Here is a 24,971-nt window from a genome sequence, read left to right as displayed (position 1 = left end):
CTACAGTGGTGCTGAAATCAGCAGGAGGAAGGAGATAACCACAGAACAAATAGACCAAGAAACTTGGGGGAGTACCCAGGTCTGAAAGTGTCTGATGGAAGAAGCTGGAGGGATGCTCAAAGCCCTGGGGCACCTTCTCAGACTGGCCATGCCACCAAGGCCATAGACCAACATCCACAATGCTGCACCTGCCTGTCTGAGATCCCGGCCAGGGGACTGGCACAGCACCACACACCTGCTGGAACATGTCCTGGCCCTGCAGAGTCACACAGCTCAGCTGACACGAGTGGGTTTTATCTCCTGGGCACTTCCCAGTCTAGCCCAGTGTCTGCCCAGCCCAGCCCAGCCCAGCCCAGCCCAGCCCAGCCCAGCCCAGCCCAGCCCAGCAGCCCATTCTGGGTGAGCCCCATGGCAGTGCCCACTCTGGGATGCTCCAGCACTGGGGGCACTCACCCCACAGACCTGGCCCCCTTGAAGGGTTCAGCAGCTGCTGAGGGGCAGAGAGGGAGGTCACCCTCCACCTCCAGGAGATGCCCAGCACAGGCTGACTTTACCTGCTCAGTGCCAGCCCCTCTCTCTCCCCAGGCCAGCACAGCAGCCCTGGGCAGGGACAGAGGGACCTGGAAGAGCTGGTGCTGCAGCAGCTGCTTCCTCTGCATTCCTCCCTGCAGGCACAGAAACGCTCCCTTGCTCCTCTCCCTGGACATCCCTTTCCCCAGCTGAGTGTGTCCTGGCTGGCTGGGCTGGCTTGTCCTGCTGGCCCAGCCCCTGCTCCACACAGGGCCCTGAGCTGGCACTGCTGCTCTGGACACACCAGGTTCTGCTGCTGTCCATGGCCAGGACTGCAGGGAAGCAGCAGCTCCAGGGGAAGGTTGCAGAAAGGCTCTGGGCACTGAGGCTGAAAGGGGCACCCCAGGTCTGCAAGTTCTCTGTGTGGGAGCTGAGCTTGAGACCCCTTGAGCCCTCCCAAGTGCTGGGGCTGCACCTCCAGCTCCAGAGGAGATGTGACAGATGGGAACATAATTCCTGATGGATTCATTATTGTGTTTGCTTATACGGGTGACTTCAATCCATATGTAGAAGAGTGTTTTGTGTGAGATAACACTGCTAGACTGATAAGAATAGCATTTTTTATCTGAAAATAGCATTTCACGCATAATACACAATGACAAAAAAAAGACATATGATCAGAAGAATATCTGAGTTTTTCAGAAGATGAGAGACTCATTGATGTTCCAGTAGTCAAACCTGCTCAAATACTTTCCCCACAGCTTCCTTGAGTTGAGGGGTGACCACCAGAGGCCAAGGCCAGCCAGAGTTCTCTATCCTGTGGCAGGCATCTTCTGTCTGGGAGAGCCCTTGCATATAGGGAATTTTTTAGGGCGAGTATCAATTTTGGCCATAGGAATCTGGTTAGATGGATGTTTCTTTTCCCCAGGAAGGATAGCTGGGGGGCCCAGTTCTCAACAGTTGATGAGAGGCAGCCCTCGACATGCCAAGGTCAGCTGGACCTGTCAGGTGGCCCCCAGGAGGCCAAACCAGCCAGATCTGTTCCGGTCCCCTTGGTTCCATGGGGCCCCACAGTGTCACAATAGTCTCCACGATTCCATGGGGCTTTGCAGTGCCTCAAAGGTCTCCATGGATCCATGGTGCCCTGCAGGATCACAATGGCTCTTTGGCTGCACGAGGTGCTCACAGAGTCACAATGATCTCCAGAGGAAAGAAACAACTGAGCCTCAGTGTTTCAGGGGCAGATGGGGGGAAGTCACCAGAGGCCAAGGACAGCCAGACTTGATGATATTTGCAGATTTTGTCTGGGAGTAATCCCCAGACACGTGGAATTTTAGAGGTGGAATACCTATTTCATACACGGACATCTGGAGGAAAAGGACTGTTCTTTCCCATAGGAAGGAAACACAGAACTCCAGTGTTTCAGGGGCAAATGAATGGCAGCCATCAGAGGCCAAGGCCAGCCATACTCTCCGTTCTGGAAGCTTTTGTCTGAAAGGAATTCTTGGATATATGGAATTTCAGAGGTGGAATCCTAATTTTGACCATTTCTGCATTGATAAGAGAGACCGTTTTTTTCCATAGGAAGAAAAAGAGAGGCCAAGTGTTTCCAAGGCAGATGAGAAGTGGTTCCTGGGAGGTCAAGCAAGAAAGGCCTGTTTTTACTGGAAGCTTTTGTTACAGAGGAATCTTTGGATATTCTGATTTTGGGAGGAGGAATCTAAATTTTGACCATGGACACCTTGACAAGAAGGATGGTTCCTTTCAATTGGAATGAAAGCACCAAGCCCCAGTGTTTGGAAATCAGGGGAGAGGAAGCCCCCAAGAGGGCAAGGGCAGCCAGAGCTGTCTGTCCTGTCAGTTTTCACTTGGGAGCAATTCTTGGATGTACGAAGTTTTGGAGGTGGAATCCAAATTTCAGACATGGGCACTTGGTCAGATGGATGTTTTTCCCACAGGAAAGAGAAGTGCAAAGCCCAAGTGTTTTGGAAGAAGATGAGAAGTGGTCACCCATGGGCCTAGCCAGCCAGACCTGTATCTCCTGGTGCCTTTCATCTGGGGGCTATCCTTGGACATATCCTTGGATTTTTGGAGGTGAAATCAAAGATTTCAACGTACACCTCATTACTTTTTGCTTTTAATCATTGGAATATATTTTTACTTTTCATTTAAGAGAATAGGTGATTAAAGCATTTCCCAAGTGATCTTGATGCCCAATGTCTCCTTAGGAGGTCTGGGCACACAGAAGAATGAGCCCCTTGCAGGCTGACCCTGTTTGGATAACCTGTTCCTCACACCCAGCCTCACCATATCTGACATTGCCCACCTGGGACTGACATCCCTGTGCCCTGCATCAGAACCTTGTCCCCTGAGCTCTGCAGCTGGGTGTCCCAGCCTGTCCCACCTGCTCTCCTCAGGGCTCTGCCTGCACACAGGCCCAGGAGAAGTTTTCCTCTTGGTGAGAACAGAATGGAAAAGCCTGAGCAGCTTTCCTGAACATCAAATCCCACTGAGGAACCACATGCTCAGTCCAGGCTGCCTGGAATGATGTCACCTTTCTACAAGAGACAGTGGGACCAGAAATGATCTCTGTAAGGAGAATTCTCTGAGTCTTTCAGTTGAGTTCTCTGTCCCTATCCTTTCCCTGGATCTCTGTTCCAGATGGAAGCTGCTGATGCCATCCTCACCTTTAGCCTCTCTTCTGAATGCAGACACACGTTCCCAGGTGTGTTAGGCAGGTGTTGCTCAATGTTTATGCAAGGCTTTTGTATCCTCATGGAACCAAGGGGCCCATTGTGACACAGTGGGGGCTCATGGAAGCAAGGAGTCAATTGTGACAGTTTGGAGCCTCACAGAAACAAGGCTCCATTGTGACACTGAAGGGAATCATGGAACCCAGCAGACCACAGTGACACAGCAATGTCACATGGAACCAATGTTCCATTGTTGCCCTGCCAATTGGAGAAGACCATGGTGACACCATGGAACCACAGGTGCAGTGTGACACAGTGGGGCCTCATAGAACTAAGGAGACCATGTCGACACTAAGGAATTTAATGGAAAAATCGTTCCTTTCTGACACAGCCGGGCCTCATGGAACCAAGAGTCCTTTTTGGCACAGCGCGACTTCTATGGAACCAAGGAGAATATTGTGTCAAAGCAAGGCCTAATGGACCCATGGAGACCATTGTGACACTAAGGAAACTCATGTAACCATGGCAACCACTGGGACACTATGGAACCTCACAGAACCAAGGGTCCATGGTGACTCTGTAGGGGCCTCCTGGAACAGAGTGAGACCATTGTGACACAGCAGGACCTTGTGGAACCAAGGAGCCTTTGTGATATCCCAGATCCTCATGGAACCAAGAGTGCATTGAGACTCAGCAGGGCCTTTTTGGAACCAAGGAAACCACTGATAAAATCAGGGTAACGCATAGAATCAAGGAGTCCATAGTTATACTACAAAACCTCTGGAGCCAAGGATCCATTGTGAAAAAACAGGGCCTCATGGATCCAAGGGGCCACTGTGACTTACTGGGGATACATTGTCCATTGTGACAATGCCGGTCCAAGGAGACCATGGAGACACTGTGGGACTTCATGAATCAAGGGGTCATTGTGATATTGAAGAGCTTCATGGAACCCAGGGTCCAGTGTGACATAGCAGCGCCTCATTGGAACAAAGGAACCATTGTCAGTAGCACAGAAACTCATGGAACCCAGGGGCCATGGTGACACAGCAGGGCCACAGGGAGCCAAGGAGACCAGTGACATTTATGAACATTATGGAACCGAGGGTCCATAATGACACTGCAGAAACAAGGAGACCATTGTTGACACAATGAAGCTCATGGAACCAAGGGGCCATTGTGACACTCCAAGGCCTTATTGAACCAGGGAGACCATTGTGACACTTGAGAACCTCAGGGCTCTAAGGGTTTATTGTGACACAGCAGGGTCCCATGGAACCAATTGTCCATTGTGACAGTGTGGGTCCCAGGAGACCGTGGTGACACTACAGATGCTCATGGAAGCATGGGTCCATTGTGACATAGCAAAGCCTCGTGGAACCAAGGGGAGCACTGTCAAATAATGGAACCTTTTGGAACCAAGGGTCCAATGTTACAGTCCAGAACCAAGGAGACCACTGTGACGCTGAAGAACCTTATGGAACCAAGCAGCCATTTTCACACTGTGGAACCAAAGAGACTTTTGTTGACAGTACAAAACCTCATGGAACTGAGGGACTATTGCTATACAGAGAGGTCTCATGGAACCAAGGGGCCATTGTGACACTGTGGGGCCCCATGGAACCAAATATTCATTGTGACACAGCAGGGCTGCTTGTAAGCAGCTGTCCATTGAGATACTGCAGATCTAAGAGGCTGTGGTGACACTATGACAGTTCATGGAACCAAGGGGCTGTTGTGACACCCCAAGGCATCGTGGAACCGAGGAGGCCATTTTGACGGCATGGACCCTAATAGAACCAAGGGTTCATTGTTAACAGCAGGGCCTCATGGAACCGAGGGGCCATTGTGAAAGTGTGCAAGTGGCATAATGGAGTCAAGGACTCCACTGATACTGAAATCTGCTGGATGGAAACTTCTGAAAACAGTTTTGAGTATTAGAAAGCAGGTATTCTTTATTACAGCATAGTAGTCACTTGGGTGATATTTCCTTCGTCCGAGTGCACTGAGCATCAGGTGAACAGAGTTTTTATCAGACCTACTGATTATATATTCTTAAGCTATCCCCCCTTCCTTTGACTTTATTTGACAGTTGCACCCTTTATCACAAGTCCTTATATGGTTCTTTGGGGTCTTCAGCATCTGGTGTCCTTTTTAGCTGGCTGTTCCAAAACCCCAGCTTTTGAGTAGGGCAGTATAATTGTATTGCATCACTTCTGTCTTGTCAGCCTTGCAAAGCTGAACTGGCATCTTGTTTGCATTTTGTGTGACTTCTTTTTGCCTCAGCTACATCCTTTATCCATTTCTCCAAGGTTCTGCTGTTCTGTTCTACTGTTCTTGATAAGAGTAAATGTTGTTCTGTTCTCCTGTCCTTCTCAGAGTGCTCACACCACATGGGGCTTGTCTACAACTCCCTCCAGCTCATGGGCTTGGAGTGGGCAAGTGTTCACAAGGGAACACGGATGGGACAGCTGTGCTGGGCTGACCCAAGGGATGTTCCATTCCACGTCACACCATGACCAGCAATAAACTGAGAGAAGCAGGGGACAAGGAGCTTAGGGAATTGATTTCTTTTTTAAGACATTTTTCTTTCAGAACAGCACCTACACATCCTCTCCTGCTGCAATGTGATTAAACATTTTCCGCTGATAGAAGATTTCCAGTGGACTTGCCTTTCTTCTGTTTGTGGCCTTTGCTTTTTGTTGTTGGTTTGTTTGTGGGGTTTTTACAATGTTGCTGGTGGGTCTTAATTTGTTTTCTGGTTGGGTTTTGGGTTTTTTTGGTTCTTTTGGCTTGTTTTTTCATTCCCTACTGAACTGCCTTTCTTCTGATGCATAAATATTTTCTGTCTTTTGTTGTCATTTGGTAAGCACATGACAGCAAGAGAAACTTACCCAACTCTGTCATCTTGCACAATTATGTTTTGCAGTCACCATTAATTAGATGAATTCAATCTCAAACTGCCTGCAACTTGGCAGCATCCACAAAGAATTGAAAGTGCATTTCGTGCCACTGTAGAGATAATAGAAATGTTCCACACTGGTGGTCATGGGCTGGTCACTGAGGGATGTCACCAGGGAGTGGCTGCCAAGAGGACTCTTTGCCATGGATGACATTTGACCCTCATTGTTCAGCCAAATTCTCACCCATCCCATGTTTCACTCCTTCAGCCTGGCTCTCTTCAATCTGGCTCTGAGGAGAGCACAGCAGACCAGGTCACAGGCCTGGCTCAAGTCTGGGCACAAAATATCCCCTTCTTTTCCCTCCATGGGAGTTCTGCGATCCCTGCCTTGTGCTGCCAGTGCCTGGAATGTCTGCAGGAGGATTTGCCACATGCTGAGCCTGACCAGTCTGTGACTCTCCCTGTGCCCCTCCCTGCCCTGTTTGCAGACTGGTTCCATGTCTGCCCTTCCCAAGGGCCCAGGACACTCTGGATGGCTCTGGCCTTTCCAAGGGGTTTGAGAGAGGTCTAACTGTGAACTGCCCAGCCTTGTCAACATCCCTGACACCAAAGGCCTTTTCCATCTCTCAGCACCAGGTCAGTGCCCAGAAAACAGCACAGCCCTGTCCAGGTCCTCGGGGTGGTTCAGAAGGGAAGCAGCTCTGATTTCCCCTAGTAGATCCAGCACTCCAGTTGTCTTTCTGTGCAGTGCATGGCTGCCCTGAGCATTTTTTCCTAGAACCTCCCTGCCAGGGATGTTTCTCCCTAGGCAGTCCTAATCACAGCCCAGCAATGAATTCAGGTGGTTTTGTAGAGTGTAGTGGTTTCAAGGCCCTCTGTGCCACCAGAACTGTGACACCCCCGAGTGCCAATGATGGTGTTTGTGCTCACTCCGGTTCATCTCCCCACACACACACACACACAAAATGCACTGCTGAAATCTCCTCAGCACAGAGCAAGCATGGCACGCTGGCCTGGTCACTTGGTGTGCCTCCATGAGGGGACAAACAACCTCCTGCAGGTGGGGCAGAGGCCAGTGCTGGGTGTGGTGGTTGCAGGTGCCCTGGGGCACCTTACCAGGCTGTGGCCAGAACAAAGACACAGTCCAGGCCCTGCTCTGCTGCTTCCTTAGGTCCATGCCAGTGGCTCTGGCTGTGCCAGGACACTGCTGCATGCCCCCTGCACACTGCCCCTCTGCCCCAGGCACTGGGGTTTGCTTTGCCAGGGCATTCCTGGAGCACATTGCTGACAGCAGCTCTGGAGGAGAGAAAAGCCTTCCTGCCCTGCCCTCAGGAGATCCCTTTGCTGATGGAGCTGCTGTGCTGGAGCCCAGCTGTGTCCCAGTAGTGCCCATGGCCTGTCCCTGCCTGTGCTCACAGCACAGACACGCAGCAGGACAGTGACCAAGCTGCCAGAGCACTGCGGCCTTACAGCCAGAAGGGCTGGCAAAGAGAGGGTGGAGTTGGGAAGAGCAGATGTGGGAAGAGCCAGGGCCATTTTCCCTGGCTGTGCTGCTGTGCTGCGAGTCTCTTCCCTCTGCCTCTGCTCACAGACACTGGCCTGCAGAGACAGAGAAGGGCTGAGGAAGAATCCTGGAAATACAGGAGAGGGCATGCACTTGTTTTTATTTAAATGCACAGGGCACAGACCTCTTGTGAATCTTTGTATTTCAACAGAAAGGTAGAGATTAATTTAGAAATGCAAGGAGTAATAGTAGAGTATTTTGTAAGAAATATTGCAACAGATGAAAAAAGTACCATAGAAAAAATGGAGAAATAGGAAATAAAAGGCTGAGATTGTAGAGAGTTACATTCTGAAGGTTCAGCAGGAGAAAATATTTCAATGCTTTTGAAAATGTAGAGTCATCAATTCTCTCAGAGCATCCTTGAGCTCCTGGTTCCTCAGGCTGTAGATGAGGGGATTCAGGGCTGGAGGGATCACTGGTACAGAACTGACAGGAACAGATCCAGGGATGGGGAGGAGATGGAGGGGGGCTTCAGGTAGGAAAATGTGCCAGGGATGAGGAACAGTGAGACCACAACCAGGTGAGGGAGGCAGGTGGAAAAGGCTTTGTACCGTCCCTGCTCAGAGGGGATCCTCAGCACGACCCTGAAGATCTGCACATAGGAGAAAACAATGAACAGAAAGCAACCAAATGCTAAAGAGATGGAAAAAACAAGAGGCCCAAGTTCCCTGAGGTAGGAATTTGAGCAGGAGAGTTTGAGGATATGTGGGATTTCACAGAAAAACTGGCCCAGGGCATTGCCCTGACACAGGGGCAGGGAAAATGTATTGGCTGTGTGCAGCAGTGAATAGAGAAAGCCACTGGCCCAGGCAGCTGCTGCCATGTGGGCACAAGCCAAGCAGCCCATTAGGGTCCCGTAGTGCAGGGGTTTGCAGATGGACACGTAGCGGTCGTAGCACATGATGGTCAGGAGGGAATACTCTGTTCCTATGAAGAATATAAAGAAGAACACCTGTGCAGCACATCCTGTGTAGGAGATGTTCCTGGTGTCCCAGAGGGAATTGTGCATGGCTTTGGGCACAGTGGTGCAGATGCAGCCCAGGTCAGTGAGGGCCAGGTTGAGCAGGAAGAAGAACATGGGGGTGTGCAGGTGGTGGCCGCAGGCTACAGTGCTGATGATGAGGCCGTTGCCCAGGAGGGCAGCCAGGGAGATGCCCAGGAAGAGGCAGAAGTGCAGGAGCTGCAGCTGCCGCGTGTCTGCCAGTGCCAGCAGGAGGAAGTGGCTGATGGAGCTGCTGTTGGACATTTGTTGTGGCTGGACCTGGGGACCTGTTCATGGATAAAGGACAGTGACAAGTCAGCAGAGCCTGCTTTGAGCCAAACCTGGGCCTGTTCCCTGTAGACTGTCCTGCTGTGACTCACCCACCCTTGTTCCTGCTCTGGGAAAGCCTTCACCCATCTTCCTGATTGAGATCCAGTTGTGCTCTCTGAGTGTGCCAGGAGAAGCCAGACCTGTGCATGGGGGCTCACAAGGAGCCATCCCTGCCCTGCAGCCCTGGGTTTCTGGCTGTGTGGCCGAGGGACAAGGCTGGATATTCAGGATTTGTCAGTGGAATCACTCCTAATGCAGAAAGGCTTGGCAGCTTCTGCAGTCCCAAATCTAAAGGATATCGGGAGTTAGTTTTACGATTTGTTTTCCTACCCACACATCATTCCTGGTTGTCTGGGGACAGAAATCCCCAGCATTTTTGCTGCACTCAGAGTTTGCCAATTAGAGATATGAGGGGCAGAATTTTCCCTGTGGCTCAGGGCAAGATGAGGGGCTGGATGGGCTTGTACCAAACTGCCCTGGATTTGCACCTTTGGCTGGAATCAGAACACAATCACACTTCTGTGTTGCCCTGGGATAAACCAGACCCTGAACAGAGCAGAGGCATCCCTGAATGTCTCACACTCTCTAAACGTCTCTGAGCAAGGTCTCAGCACCCCCTTCTATCAAGGACACTCACGGTTCCCTTGCAAACCCAACAGCATTTCCTCAGCTGTGGCATCTCCTCACTTCCCTGTGGGACACTCAGGGAACTCTGAGAGGCTCTGGCACAGATTTGCACCCAGGAGGGCAGCTCAGAGCTTGGAAGGACACAGCAAGGAGACTCCCAGGTGTGCCCATGATGGGATCTCAGGGAGGGGGCTCAGCTCATTCCCCTTTCCCATGGACTGCTTTGCCCTCAGCCCCACGGGTCACAGGGAAGCTTGGACACCCCATTCCCATGGACACCCCTGCCTGGCAGGAATCCCAAGGGCAGTGCCTGACTCTGTGCTGCCATCCCAGAGCCTCCCTGAGAGCAGCAGATTGCAATGACAATATCAGGAGTGCAGAAACAAGAGAAGATGCTGTGGTGCTGTGCCTGGGAGGGGAGGGCAGAGACAGCCAGGCACTCACGGCAGTGTTCCCAACCCAACTGTGCACGGCACCTCCCACACACCAACAGTACCCTCCTGCCCTCAACATTGCTCTGTTCAGCCCCCTCTCCTTCCCTGAGCATCTCCCTGGGCCTGGACATTTCCCTAATGAGAGCTGCCCTGTCCCTGCCAGGCTCACAGAGCCCATCCCACCCTCTGTGCACTCACCTGTCCCACAGAAACCTGCCTGTCTGCAGGGCCCTGCCTGGGCAGTTCAGGAGAGCTCTGCTGGGCCCTGCAAAGGGGATGCTGGTGCTGCCCAGGGCTGAAGAGTGGCTGAAGGCCCTTTGGGAGGCTCCAAGCAGAGAGATTGACCATCCAAAGTTACAGATCTGGAGTCTCTTTAAATGTTCAAACATTACTTTGATGATCCCGTGTGTCCCTTTCAAATCGGAATGTTCTGTGATTCTGGGATTACAATTCCTGTTCTGCTTCTCTCATCCCCCTGTTGTCTATTATCAAAGAGAAACAAATCCTCAAAGTAGTATTAAAAGAGTAAAGTAAAAAACAGACCTTTTTTGGAAGCTTCCAGGTGTCCCAGTGGGGATGGGGCACACCTGGACCCTGATTCCAACAATTTATTAAAGTTGATTAATAAGGATATTTAACAGGAATGTCCAATAGGAGATTCAGTTCCCTTGTAACACACCCCTGGGTCAACACATTGGAGTAGGTCCAAGGGCTTCTTTGCACCAATTTTTTAATGACTGCTCACATTCTGGGTAAAAAACAAACAAAAAAAAAGCTTTTCTTGTAGATAATAATAATAATAATAATAATAATAATAATAATAATAATAATGATAATATTAATGATAATAATATAGCTAGTATCTTTCTGATAATAAGACTATACAGAGTTTCAGGAATGTATTTAGAAGGTCAGCTTATTGCTCTAAAATCTAAGAGAAAGGTTAGGAAATATACTAGAGTTTACTAAGGATTATAATTATATAAGTATATAATAGTACTTTAACAAAGTTAATTAAGAGTTTAATAGAGTTAATTATGGATTATAATTTTGTAAATATATCATACTATGTCATAGTGTTATATTATCTTTATTTATACTTTTATTATATTATAGTATTTATTTTAGTTATAATTATTATTTATTATTTATTATTTATTCTTTATTATTTATAATATTTATTATATATTTATAAAATATATTATAATTTATATTATATTTTTGTATATTTATACATTCATTATTATATATACTATTTTTATATTATTATATACTAATAGTTTATAGAGCTACAAATACGTGAAAAGTGAATAAAAAGAAAAAATCTTTTTTGCCATCACCCCAAGTTTCCCACCCTGCTCCAAGTAGGAAATTGAAAACACTCTCAGGAAATCTTCTGACCTTTACAGCAATCCCAGGCTCACTTTCTTTTAGGAAGTGTTCTCCAGAGCTGTGTCCAGGGTAGTCTGGAGCTGGGAGCAGCCCTGCCCCACCCAGCACCTCTCAGCAGCTGCACCTGCCCTGTTCAGGGTCGCTCCTTGCAGCCACAGCTTCTCCCCCAGCGCTGGGAGCAGCTCCTGGGCTGGCTGAGAGCTGTCCCTGGCAGGCAGCAGAGTCCCTGCCCCAGCAGTGTGCCCTGGGCTGCAGGACCCTGCTCTGCAGGACAGCCCTGGGCACCTCTGGCTGCAGCCCCGGCTGCTCAGCCCTGCAGCACAGCCTGGACACAGGGAGCTGCCTTGGGCTGTGCCTCGGGTGCTGCAGCAGGGAAACCCAGCCCTGCCCTAGGGCCACATCCCCTGCACTGCAGCAGCTCCGAGAGTCCTCCTGGAAGGTCCTGAAAGCTGTGGGATGTGCCAGCTTCTGGAGATCCCTGCAGAAACTGCAGCTTATCTTCCCACAGCCAGAGTGTGACTGTTTCAAAAACTGTAAGGATTTCTGCTCTAGTGAGCCCTCAGTGAGCTCTTCTCTGTGCTCCCAGCCCAGGCTGAGTTTAAGATCTCTGTGCCTTTGTGCTGTGCCTGGGGTGGCTGCAGGCAGTGCCCCAGCCCTAATGGGCTGTGCACAGGAGCTGCTCCTGGGCAGAGCTGTCTCTCTGCAGCACTGCCCTTGCCAGTATCACCCTCTGTGCCAGGAGCCCAGCCCAGCTCAGCAACACAGGCACAGCACAAGGAATTTAATGACCCTCTTGGCGGTTTTTGCTGAGGCCCTAAACATTAGACCCTGAGAGGGACCTGGAGAAACCTCTCAAGAACTCTAAATCAGAATCAAACTCCAAAGTTTCCTAAAGTTTTAATGAGTCCCACTTAGGTATAGACAGAGAAAATGTCCCCAGGACTCAATCAGAGCAGAGAACTGGAGGTTCCCCACTGACAGGTGCAGACAAAGAGAAGCCAAGCCTTGGTGCCCTGGGACACAGCAGGGTCTGTGCCACCAAGGGCTGGGAGGAGACACCTTGTCCTGAGCCACTGGGGTCTCCTGGCACAGCCCCAGCAAGGCTGGCCACTGTCACCCCTTGTCCTGCCCTCAGCATCTCCCCCACACCCCAATGGCCTCAGGGATCTGCTGGGACCAGTCCCTGGGGAGCCTTGGTCAGGAATGGCCCTGGGGGCTCCTTCATGCTCCCAGGGACTGCAGGTTTTTCCAAGGAGTTTGGGTTTTGCTTTTGCCTTGGAGTCTCTGAGAGCATTGTGCAATCATGGCCTCCAATTATCTGCTTAAATTAGTCCCTTGAGAGATTTTGTCAGTAATGATACTCAGTGAGGCTCAGTAATGCTTCAAGGTACTCAGTTTTTTTAAGGTACTTTTAAAAGTTTCCCATTTGACACCAACTCTTTTAGTAGTTTATGCAATCATGGTCCCCATTATCTGCTTTAACGAGTCCCTTGAGAGCTTTGTATTGACACTCACTGGAGCTCATTAATGCTTTGAGATACTCAAGGTTTCAAAGGTACTTTGGATTTTCCTTTCCTCTCTGAATCTCTGAGAAGTTTTTGGGCAATCATGGCCTCCAATTCTCTCTTCCAAGGACTCCATAAGAAGCCTGTGTTGGGGATGGACCTCAGTGGGACCCATTAATGCTTTGAGACAGTTTGAGGTTTTTTTCAGACTTGGACTCCTGGAAAGGTTTATGCAATCTCCTCTCAAGCCCTGAGGTTCCAGGTCTCAGCACCAAATGCAGCATGGGGCTCACTGAGATTATGCAAGTCCTGACAAACCATGGCTCTGCCTTGATTTGCCTCTGGTCCAGTGCAGTTCATTAGGAAGGTTTTCTATATTTATGGAGAAATATTCCAAACACCTTCTAAGAAATATGTATTCCTATTTTAAAGAGTGTATTTTATTACTGTTCCTTTTGAGGATGAAGAGATTGCAGCCTTCTGAGACTGATGTTGATCCAAGGTCTCTCCTCAGGAGATCTGGCCTGGTGTGAAGCTGTGCCTTAAGATCTGACCCAGTTTGGACAGCCTTGCTCTGCATCACATTTCCCAACCCCTGTCTGTCCTTACTCACCTGGGACCTGCTTTTCTTGGAGAACTGGCTGCAGTCAGGCAAACAGGGATTTTCTTCCATTTCTTTTCTTGAAGCAATCTAAAACTCCTAAGTTTCCCAGCTACAAACAGACATCCTCTTTAGCGTGCACAAGCTCAAGCTGCCACCAAGGACGTTCCTGTTCCCAAGGCAGAGCCACTCAAGACCTTTTTTAGACCTTTGGACTCCCTTGAGGTTCCATGAGGCCTTGCTGTATCATCATGGGCAGTTGGTTCTGTGACATTCTGTAGTGTCACAATCAATATTTAGTTCCATGGGGCCCCACAGTGTTACAGGGGTTTCCTTGGTTCCATGTGCCCCACAGTGTCACTGTGGTCTCCTTTTTGCTTTGGCAACCAGCAACAAATCCCACTGGTAGGGCCAAGGGCCTGGGAAGAAGGAGGGAGGGACATTTGGAGTGATGGTTTTTGTCATCCCAGGTAACAGTGACGTGGGTGAGGCCCTTCTGTGCTGGAGATGGCTGAACACTGGCCTGCCCTTGGAAAGGGGAAGAAACAAAACCTCTGCCCATGGAACTACAACAGAAGAGAGATCAGGTTGAAGGCTGGTCTTAAAAGACTGTCACCAGCACAGGAAACATCAATCTGAGAAGAAAGATGTGTCTAATGTCTTTACAAATCATTTGCTGTGTGAAGGGATGGATGTTAAGTCTTTGAAATGAATAATAAGGTTTCTACTGACTTTGTGCAGCAGGTTTGTAACTGGACACAGACAGCTTGTCTCCTGAAACAGACAAGGGTCTGCACAAGGCTGAACTCCTGAACTTCTGGGGAAAATGCCAGGTTGAAGAGGGGATATGGGGAAGGGAAAGGAAGAAGACAACATGCGGCTGGAAGTTTAGAATGAAAGGAGGCTGTGCCATCTGAAACCTTGAGGAGAGAAAACCCCGCAGGCGTGTGACCCAGTGAACTCTCTCAGTTTATTCAAATTAAGTTGAAGGACTCCTCTGTTTGAACATAAACCTCTGACATTTATGGATTTTCCTGACAGTGACAACATGGAATCTCATGGAACCAAGTGTCCACAGTTTCACAGCACAGCCTCATAAAGTGCTGGAGAGGATTGTGCCACAATGGAAACGTCAAGGCACAAAGGCTCCACTGTGACCCAGCAGAGATTCATGGAATCCAAGAAACCATTGTGACGCACTGGAAACACATGGAACCAAGGCTCTGTTGTGAAAAACCTGGGCCTGATGGAACCAAGCAGATCACTATGATGCAATGGAATCTCAAGGAACCTAGGATCAATTGTGACAAATCATGGCCTGATGGAAGCCTAGTGCCACTGGAACATCTGCAGCCTTGGAGGAAGCAAGTGTCCAAGGTGACACAGCACAGCCATGAATCAGAAGAGAGCACAGTGACACCATGGAATTTTAGGGAAACAAGTGTTAATTGTAAACACAGCGTGGACTAATGGAATCCAGGAGATCATTGTGACTGTCTTGGGTTGTAATACAAGATGTGGCCAGAAATGTATATTCTATCACCATCTGTTGAAGCTGGGTGGGGTAGTGATTCCTTATCTCTGTGGCACATACTATCTGCTAATGGTCCATTTTTAAGGTGGCACATACTATCTGCCTAATGGTCCATTTTTAAGGTGGCACAATCATCTTTATCTTTTCCACAAGCTGTCCTTTCTCCAGGAAGATATCATCTGCTGCTGAGCCATTAAGTCCCACTGCATGACTGATAAAATTACATCATCCCATTGGGAGATGCTCCAGCTGGGGGGAGAGCCAAGTCCTTCCTACCTAGATAAAAACTGAGATTTTGAACAGTAAGGTACCCTCTTTCCAGTGGATTCCAGAGGAAAACCCAACCTTTCCACATCATCTCTGGACCACAGAGGAAAACTGCACCCTTCTACAGGACACTGCTTCAGCTGAACCATATCTGTCACTGCAGGAGGATGCAGCCACCATTTAATGGGGCTGCTACCAACACCCTGATGGACAGGGTGTCAGGTTGTATTCTGACTCTGTCAGTATTTTTGGGATTGTTCTTTGTAATACTGTATTTCTATTATAATTTTCCTAGTAAAGGACGTTATTCCTAATTCCCATATCTTTGTCTGAGAGCCCCTACATTTCAAAATTATAATAATTTGGAGGGAGGGGTTTACATTCTCCATTTCAAAGAAAAGCTTCTGCCTTTATTGGCAGACATCTGTCCTTCCAATCAGGACAGTGGTGCAACAGAATTTCATGGAACCGAGTTTGAATTGATACAAAGAGGGGTTTCATGGAATACAGGAGACCATTTTGACACCATGGAATTACATTGAAGCAAATGTCCACTGTTTCTTGTTACGGCCTCAACAGTGCGCTGGAGACCGTTGTGACACAATGGAAAAATGTGGAACAAAGGCTCCTTAGTGAAACTGCAGGGCCTCATGGAATACCACTGTGATGGAATGGAAACTCATGGAATCAAGTGTCCTGTGTTTTATGTTGTGGTCTAATGGAACTCAGGATGCTATTGTGGTGCAATGGAATCTCAAGGAAACAGGGGTCAATTGTCAGCCTATTACGATAAGTAAAAGTTTGCAAAATGAAGGCCTAGTAAAATCATGGCTCAGGCCTGTTACTTCGGCTAAAGCCTTTGGATGAAGTATGCTCAGCTACTCGCACATGGAGTTGATACCGAAATAATGAGAAAAAGGACTAATGTAGATATAGTAGTAGTCATGCTAAGGCTTAGAAAACTGCAGTTCTCGAACAGGCCCTGGGAACCAGCCCTGGGAATGAGCTGGGGACTGTGAAAACAATAATTAAAGGATTTAGTAGAGCATATAGAACATTTAGAAACTTTCAAGATAAGACTAAAGTATAATAATAAATAAAGGGTTCTGGTGATGGGAAAACATGCAAGGGGGATTAAAGGGGGGTAGCCTATAGTTTTGAGTAGACAAGCATGCAGAATTTTTAACTTTTAGGAATGATATCTACAAGATTTATGTATCTGTATTGTCTTGAAGAATGTGTACTTCTGCACGTAGATCACTTTGTAAAAAGGTATAAAAACCTGACGAAAAAGGGAACTGTGGGATCCTGACTTTGGACGCTAGTCCTCAGGTTTCCCCGGGCCCTGAATAAAGCACCGCATAAACTAACTCTGTTAGTTTGTGTTCTGTTTGGGGCATCGGGCAACAGAGTAGAGATATAACTTTAAGTTTTAGGATAAGTAAGTAAGTAAGTTTTAGAATGATCTTTAAGTACTTTTAGCGAGTAAAAGGTCTCAGATGCCAGAGTAGAAGTGCAAGTTCTAGTGAAGGTTGAAAACAGTCTTAGATATTAGTGTTTTCAGTGGACACACCAGGAACACAGTTTTAGACATAATAGAACTATAGTAAGAATATTGCTTACATTTTTCAGATAGAACAAGATAGACCATATGCATAGTTCATATGTAACCTGGCATGCTAAGAAACTAGAATTCTAATAGGTTAAAAGGTAGTGGTCCGAGTTTGTGTCATAGCTTGTTGGGAAGTTTCTATATCAGAACATGCATTGAGGAGAGATGGTGCTTTTTGCTATTGCTTGTGCCATTGCTTTTGCTTTGTTTTGCTCACTGCCATCTTCAATACCTAAGAAGAAGACAGGAATTGCCCAGCAACATCAGCCCCACCAGGACCTCCGGGAGCAGCTTCTACTTCTGTCTTGGACTTTGTACCAAAACTTAGCATGGACTTTAAGATCTGTGACTTCGCTTTTGAGACTGATGTGCTTCTGCAAAAAACAACTTTATAGACACTATTAGCTGCTTTTTTCATTTAAGAAGACTACCCGATGAAGTTGGTTCCCAGAGCACTGGAGATTAACCCCACTCCCTCTTGGCCTCCTGGGCAATACACCCCCTCTGCCTAACAATTCCCAAGAGCCTCCAGCCAGCTCCGTGGCCATCCCACCCCTGAGGAGATGATTACTTGGGATAGCTATCCTGAATCACCCTATCCTTCAGGCCAGGTGACTCTGCTCAATGGCATAAAAGGGTTCTGAAACTGCAAAATGCTTCAGTGCAAATCTTGGAGTTAGCCGCTATCCGCGATGCTGTTCACTTGTTTTCACATGAACCAATCAGTATTGTGACTGATTCTGCATATGCTGTTAATATAATTTTTTTGTCTGGAATCCTTGTATTTGTGATATGTTGATAACCCACTTTTATTTACAGAGTTGCAAACACTATGGCTTTTGATTAACAACTGACAGCACAACTTTTGTGTGCTACATGCTCATTCTCATACAGGTTTACCCAGAACTATTGTGGAAGATAAAAATTGTGAAGATCTCACTGTCATGCATACAACCTTTGTGTTGAACCTAAGGCTAAGGCATCTCATGACTTTTTTCACCAAAACGTATGCTCTCTATGGAAGCAATTTCAAGTAACCTCCTCACAAGCTCCTGACCTTCTTTCATGTCCCTTTTGCTGTGGAGCTATTCCTGCCCTTTTGGCAAAAGGTGTCAATATTCGAGGCCTGACTGCCAATTCTATCTGGCAAACTGGTGTTACTCATGTTGCAAAATTTGGTTGTTTAAAATATGTCCATGTAATTGTTGACAGTTTCTCATGTTTTTTTAATGGCTGCCACCCACACAAGAGAAAAGGTTTATGATGCTACTTGGCATTGGTTCACATGCTTTGCTATTTGGCCCTTCCAGACACTATTAAAATGGACAATGGCCCTGCTAATCTTCTGAATGGACTCTCCAGTTCTTACAACAGTGGGATATCTCCCATAACACAGGTATTCCACTGGTCAGACTATGTTGAACATGCCCACAGAATATTAAAAACTATGCTTGAAAAACAAAAGAAGGGGGGATTGAAGTAACCACATGACAGGTTAGCAAAAGCTCTGTACATTCTCAGTTTTCTGGATCAAGATGAAGCTGGTGAAACAGCACACAAAAGTCAATATTCTTTTGATACAAAGGCTCATCCCAGGCCTCCGGTGATGGTAAAGGACCCAGTAACAGGGCAGTAGACAGGACCTGTAGACTTGTTAATGTGGGGAAAAGAGGTATTCTTGTGTCTCCACAGGTCACCACATAAAATGGGTTCCTTTGTGGTGTGTGCAACCATTTGTTGCATCATCTTGATTGGTGAAAGCACTGTGAGTGTTTTACCCCTGCACTGGATGGCACAAACATATGGATCACCCCAGCAAATCCTGCACACACCGATACTGTGTGCATCTCTATGACAACCACCGGTGATCCCTTTCACATGTGCTTGGTAGGGGTGTCCACGGGCATGAAGTGTTTGGGTAAGCTGTATAATGAGAGTGTGCAGCAAAACTGCACAACCCCAGGTATATTGCAGCCCATGTGGTGGTGCCAGGACACCTGGCAAAAGATCCCAGGATGGGATGAGACATTGTACAAAGATTTGAGAAGGATGCATGATTTTCCAGCTTTGTCCTCACAGCCACAGGAACTAGATATGCTAGGGACTTTTCGTGCTTAATGCCAGCAATTGCTACTGCCACGCTTTGGCTTCTTTAAACAAGCTTGGCTGCTGGCTTGCAAAGCAAGTTAATGCCACTAGTGCTGCTCTTTCAGCGATGCTAATTGACATTAAATCAGTGCCACATGCAACACTGGAAAACAGGGCGGCTGTTGACTTCTTGCCGTTTGCTCAAGGCCATGGGTGCGAAGATTTTGATGGCATGTGCTGCATGAACTTAAGGGATCATTCAGAGTCCATTCACAAGGCTATTAGTAATTTTGAGGGGCTCACAAATACCTACAGCAATATGATGAGGGTGATTGGGGGAGGTGTCTCCATGGGTCGACAACCTTGGCTTCGGAGCATGGTTCAAACTTTTAGTAATGTATGGCATAGTTATCCTTGGTGTGTTCTTAATGATTGTGATATGTATCCCATGTATTTTACCTTGTGTGCGACAAATAATCAGTAGTACCCCTAATACTGTAATGGCTTTACCAGTGCTAACAGTGCAACACACAAAGAAGAGGGAAATATTACTGTAAGTAAAGCTTTACAAAAGGAAGGCCTTGTAAAATCATGGCTCAGGCCTGTTACTTCGGCTAAATAGAAAGGGACTCTGGGAAAGGGACTTAGGTGAATTAGGGATAGAAAATATATAAGCATTGCATGTACATACCATGGTGTGTGGTGGTTGGTTGAATTATGTTTGTTGTGCTGTAAAACTGTAACTGATAATGGTCTAAGTGCTCAAAAAGGCCTGTTTTTTAAATTAAAGCATCTTTCTTTTGCACCTGCCTGGGGACTTTGTGTCACTATGGACCCTCACCCACATCATCCCAAGGCTCGACTTTGACCAAGCAGGGCCTCATGGCACCCAGGTGCCACTGGGACTTTACAAGGCCTAGTGGAAACAAGGCTCCATTATTGCACAGCAAGGCCTCATGGCACCAAGGAGACACAAGGCAGCCTGGGGGAATCATGAGCTGGGCCTCATGGAAGCTAGATGCCATTAAGATAGTGCCAGAACTCGTGGAACTCAGTGTCCCTTGTGACACAGCACAGCCTCATGGAACATGGCAAACCATTGGGACAACCTGGAATCTCACATATCCAAAGCTCTACTTTGACCAAGTGGGCTTCATGGGACACAGGTGCCACTGGGACACTGTCCACTCCTGTGGAATCCAGCATCCATTGTGACACAGCACAGCCTCATAGAAACATTGGGACCATTGTGACTCCATGGAATCTCATGGAAGCAAGTGTCAATTGTGAACACAGCACGGCCTCATGGAACCCAGGGGAAAGTGGGACTGTGCCATGGCTCATGGAAACAAAAGGCCATGTGACACAGTGGGGCCTCTTGGAACCCAGGAGAATATTGTGGGGCAGTGGAATCTGATGGAGCCAAGTGACAATTGCCAAAACAGCAGGGTCTCATGGAACCCAAGTGACCATTGTGACGCCATGGAATCTCATGGAGTAAACTGTTACTTGTAATCCAGCAGGATGCCATGGAACACAGGTGCCACTGGGACATGGCCACTGCTCATGGAATCAAGTGTCCATTGTGACACAACCAGGCCTAAAGGAACACAAGAGATTATTGTGACACAAGGGAATCTCAAGAAACCAAGGCTGCATAGTGACACAGAGAGGCCTCATGGGACCAAGGAGACCATTGTGAGGCAAGGGAATGTCCTGGAACAACAGGTAAATTTTCAAAACAGCGGGGCTTGATGGAACACAGGTGCCAATGGGACATTTCCAAGGCTCATGCAAACAAGTGCCCATTGTGACAGAGCCACGCCTAATGGAACATAGGAGAACAATTTTACCCAGTGGAATCCCATGGAACCAAGTGTCCACTATTTCATGTGCAGCATTATAGAGTGACGGAGGCCATTGTGTTGCAATGAAATATCCTGAGACCGTTGTGACAAACCTGGGCTTTATGAAACCAAGGAGAGCACTGTGATGCAATTGTTATAAATGGATATTTGGATATGTTCAATTTTGTCCAATTAATTAAACAACAAAGTTAAATTTAGCAGCAATTTATTAATAATAGCAGTTGTATATAAATGAATACAATCAAAATATATTAGTAACATAAATTTGAATAAATACAAAATTTGCCAGTAATTTAGTATATAATTGAGGTTTGAGGTTCGAATAAAGCATAAGCAAAACCCACCAGGGGATACCCCGACCGGGGGTACGGGCAGGGCCATTCCTCTCACATCGTACCAAGTCAGTCAAGCTGAAAATCTCACTTATATACAGATTACTAATGCATATTAATATAGAAGCTTCTAGAAAACTCCTCCTCATTTCTATTCCTAAAATCTACCTCACTGTGTTGTGTTGCGCATGCAACACCAGTGATCGGGGGTCTCTCTCCTTTTGGGGGTCTTGTTTCCCATGAAGGCTCTGGGTCTTCCTCAGTGTTTGCTGTTTGACCTCACAGGTAGCACAGGCACACTAAGCTTAAAGTTATATAATTAAATATATGTTCCCACAGCAGGCCTTATTCCATGTCTAGTGCCTGGAATCATCCCAATTTGGCCCAATTCAAGGTAGAAAGTTTTATTTCTAGATGCTGTTCTTAAACATATACCCTTACTATCCTCACTCCCACCAAACATCTGGAGGATGATTCCATCTGTTTTGTTTCACCATTTCCTTTATCCTTTTTGCTTCATAACAATTAAATACAATTTTTCTGTTGATTATAAAGCAACAATTTTGCTAATATAGTTACAATTTAATTAGCATGAATCACATATATAAGACTGGGGACAGTATTCCCTGTAACACTCGGTGTTCGGGCTTAGCCGGTCACCTGCTGCCACTGGTCATTGTGTATTTTAGAGTAAGATTGCCATATTGTGAGAAAAGTTGTAATTGCAGCAAATTGGTAATTCTGCCCTGTGTTTCCTGTGCTGTTACTCAGGCTGTGTTGTTGGCTGCGCTGTTGCAGTTTGCTGATAGAAGCGGCTGTTGAAGCTCGAGCCCAAGCTGGAGGAGCCCGGCCGTCTAGGCAGGCTCTGTCTAGATGGTTTCAGCCTGAACCAGGAGAGTTTGTGAATACAAAGGGGGACTGGACCGCTGTAAGAAGAGAGAACAGAATAATAGATAGGGTATTCTTTGGGAGGAGTATACTTGAGCCCAGCTAGTTCTTATTTGGCTTTTGACTGGGAACTACTCCCAGCTGAGAGAGGACTTAGAAATTCATTGAGGTGGGGACGAGCAGGAGTAATTCCTTGTTTTGTGTGTGGGCTGACAATCTTCCACTGGGAACTGGAATGGCATTCAGCTTGTGTTCTTCTCCAGTGTAAGAAGTGCAAGAAAAATAGTATTGTGAATCTTACAGGCAGAGATTTGCGTGCCTTGAGTGTGTACTGGAGCTGCTGTGGTATCATAACTGGGAGGCAGCACATGCTAAATGTGAGGTAGTAAATTTAGCCTGTGGAAAAGATCATTGGTCCCCGAGGCCTGGGACATTTTTGAGGAAGACTGGGAGAGGGTGAAATGGTTGTGTAAGCCTTGCAGTACAAATTAAAGGAGTTTCCATCATGCAGTGGTGTGTCCCTGACCCTTGGGAATTTAAGATACAAGGGGTTCGTATTTGTGAGCTGTCAGAGTTATAGTGTGGTGGTTTGAGAATATTTTAAGTTGTGGCTAGAAGAATAGAAGACATCCCCCTCCCTCAGTGGTTTGGACTGGATCATTTGGAATTTGTGGATCCAGTGAACTATTGGATAGAAAGAGGAAACAATCAGGTTAATCTAGAAGGAATATACAGAACTTCAGCAGGGAGGTTGGCAGCTTTGGGCTGGGAACAGCCTGTGCAAGAGGGTCTGGTCATTCAAGAGAAAGGAAGTGGAATAGTTTGCTTTTGTGTGTGTTGCAAAGCTTTTGGGGCTTCTAGAGGTTGGCACCCCACATGGTTACTGTTACAGTGTAGGACTTGTGAAAAACGTTGATATTTTTCCTCTGAGAGATGGCAAGGGGAAGGGCTAAGTGTAAATCAAGGCATCCAAGCTGATTTTGAATCTAATATTCTAAAGTTTGTATGTGGAAAATTGCATTTAGTACCTACAACTTGGGCATGTGTGTAGGGGGAAGATTGGGAAAGGATTGTGAGGCTGTATGGAGAGAGATTTGGGTGGAAGCAGGATAAGACAAGAAGGAGGAGGTAATGGGTACTAGTCAAAGCAAGGGGATTTCTAAGTCTAGTCCCTTTGGCTGTATTTTGACACACTGGAATGCCATAATAGGGTATGGGGGCACTGAAAATAAGCAAAGTTTGATCAGATTTTGCACACAGTGGTGGCCCATTTATAAGCTGGGAGAAGGTCTCAGATGGCCACTGGCTGGGACTTCAGACTATGAGATTTTATTGCAGCTGATGCTATTGTTAAGGAGAGAACAGAAATGGGAGGAGGTAACATAAGCAAAGATTTTTTTCTCTCTCATGAATCATCCTGAGATTGGCAGAGGGATTGTGGCATCAGCCCATCTGATCCCTTGGTATTGGCCCTTGAAAAGAACAGTAAAGCTAATAGAGAGAAACCTAAGCGATGCTGCAGTGTGTGCTCAGTAAACCAACTCTCTATTAATTCGGATAAGATTTATCAGAGACACAGGAACAGGAATTAATTGATCTGTACAGACCACTCCCTGAAAAGTCAGAGGAAAAGGAAGATTCAAAGGGATCATTTATTCCCATCCCTACTCCAGCTCCCTCAAGAAAGAAACAAGCTGAGCCATCTCCTCCCTCACTTACACCTAAATTATATTCCCTATTGACTAACAGCAATAGTGAAAGCAGCGAAAAAGAGGATTTTCCCCCCAAATGGTCTAATAGCATTCAATAGCAAAGAAAAAATACAAGCACCTTTACAGGAAGCAGTAGGACCTGGGGGAGGCAGTGTGCTAGTTAAAGTACCCTTTTCTACTACTGATTTGGAGGCATGGGAAGGAGTAGTGAAGTAAAAATCAAAGGATTAAGAGCTTAGCTGAATGATAGAAGCTATACGTGTAATGATTAGAGTAGAATAAATGTAGAAAGCAGCAGAGCCAGTAGAGCTAAGACAATAAATCACTTGCTTGGCTTTGTTGTGTCAGGATGGGAGTTGGGATATTGTTAGAATAAAGGAACCATAACTGCACCTGGGCCCCAAAACCAGCCAGGACCAGGCTGGGAGTTTGAACTATGGCCAAAGGGCACAAGAACCTAGCAACTAGACAAAGATGAAAAGTTGAAGGTGAGGAAGACTCCCTGACTTCATCATTAGGAGACCACGGACCAATTTAAACATCCACTGAGCCAATCGAAGGAAGGAACTGCACAAGCATAAAAGGACTTTGAGCTAATTTTAATGCAAAGTGTGGCTAGGCAGGGTTAGGTAATGCATGCCTATAGGCATTATGAGTAATTATATTAATATGTAAGATTTCAGTGGATAAAAGAAGGCAAGAGCCCTATGTATTTCGCATATCCCTGTGGGAGATTTCTCCTGGATGTGCCCAGCAGTGTAATAAACATACCACTTTCTAACTTCAACCAGTTAGAGAATTTTTGTCTCTGCATCATTGAGCTCACAGCTCGTGAGCAGCCTGGAAAACCCTGGAATGTATTCATTCCTGCTCTGCTGAGGATGAATCCTCAGCAGCTTGGAGGTTCCCTGATGAATTTTAGTTCTCCAGAGATTTGTTCAGTCTTCAGCTCTTTAGTTCAGGAATTCAGTGACAAAGGCTCATTAAAATTTCAAAACATACCTACAGGATAAGCCCCTGGGAATAATTTCATTTTGAATCTTTAATACTTCTGTGGTAAATTATACATATTTTAGAAGTGTATTCGAAGAGAATATACTATATTTTTTAAAAAATTTGGGGGTATTTTC

General features: G+C 46.8%; 1 pseudogene; it reads right to left on the bottom strand.

Moving 5' to 3' along the window:
- Positions 1-7,983: 7,983 nt before the first annotated feature.
- On the bottom strand, positions 7,984-8,882 carry LOC130266007 (olfactory receptor 14J1-like; annotated as a pseudogene).
- Positions 8,883-24,971: the final 16,089 nt, after the last annotated feature.

This window comes from Oenanthe melanoleuca, unplaced genomic scaffold (genome assembly GCF_029582105.1).
Source record: "Oenanthe melanoleuca isolate GR-GAL-2019-014 unplaced genomic scaffold, OMel1.0 S001, whole genome shotgun sequence".
Classification (NCBI taxonomy): Eukaryota; Metazoa; Chordata; class Aves; order Passeriformes; family Muscicapidae; genus Oenanthe; species Oenanthe melanoleuca.
The sequence above is the reverse complement of the archived record's forward strand: the minus strand, read 5'-3'. Positions and strand labels throughout refer to the sequence as shown.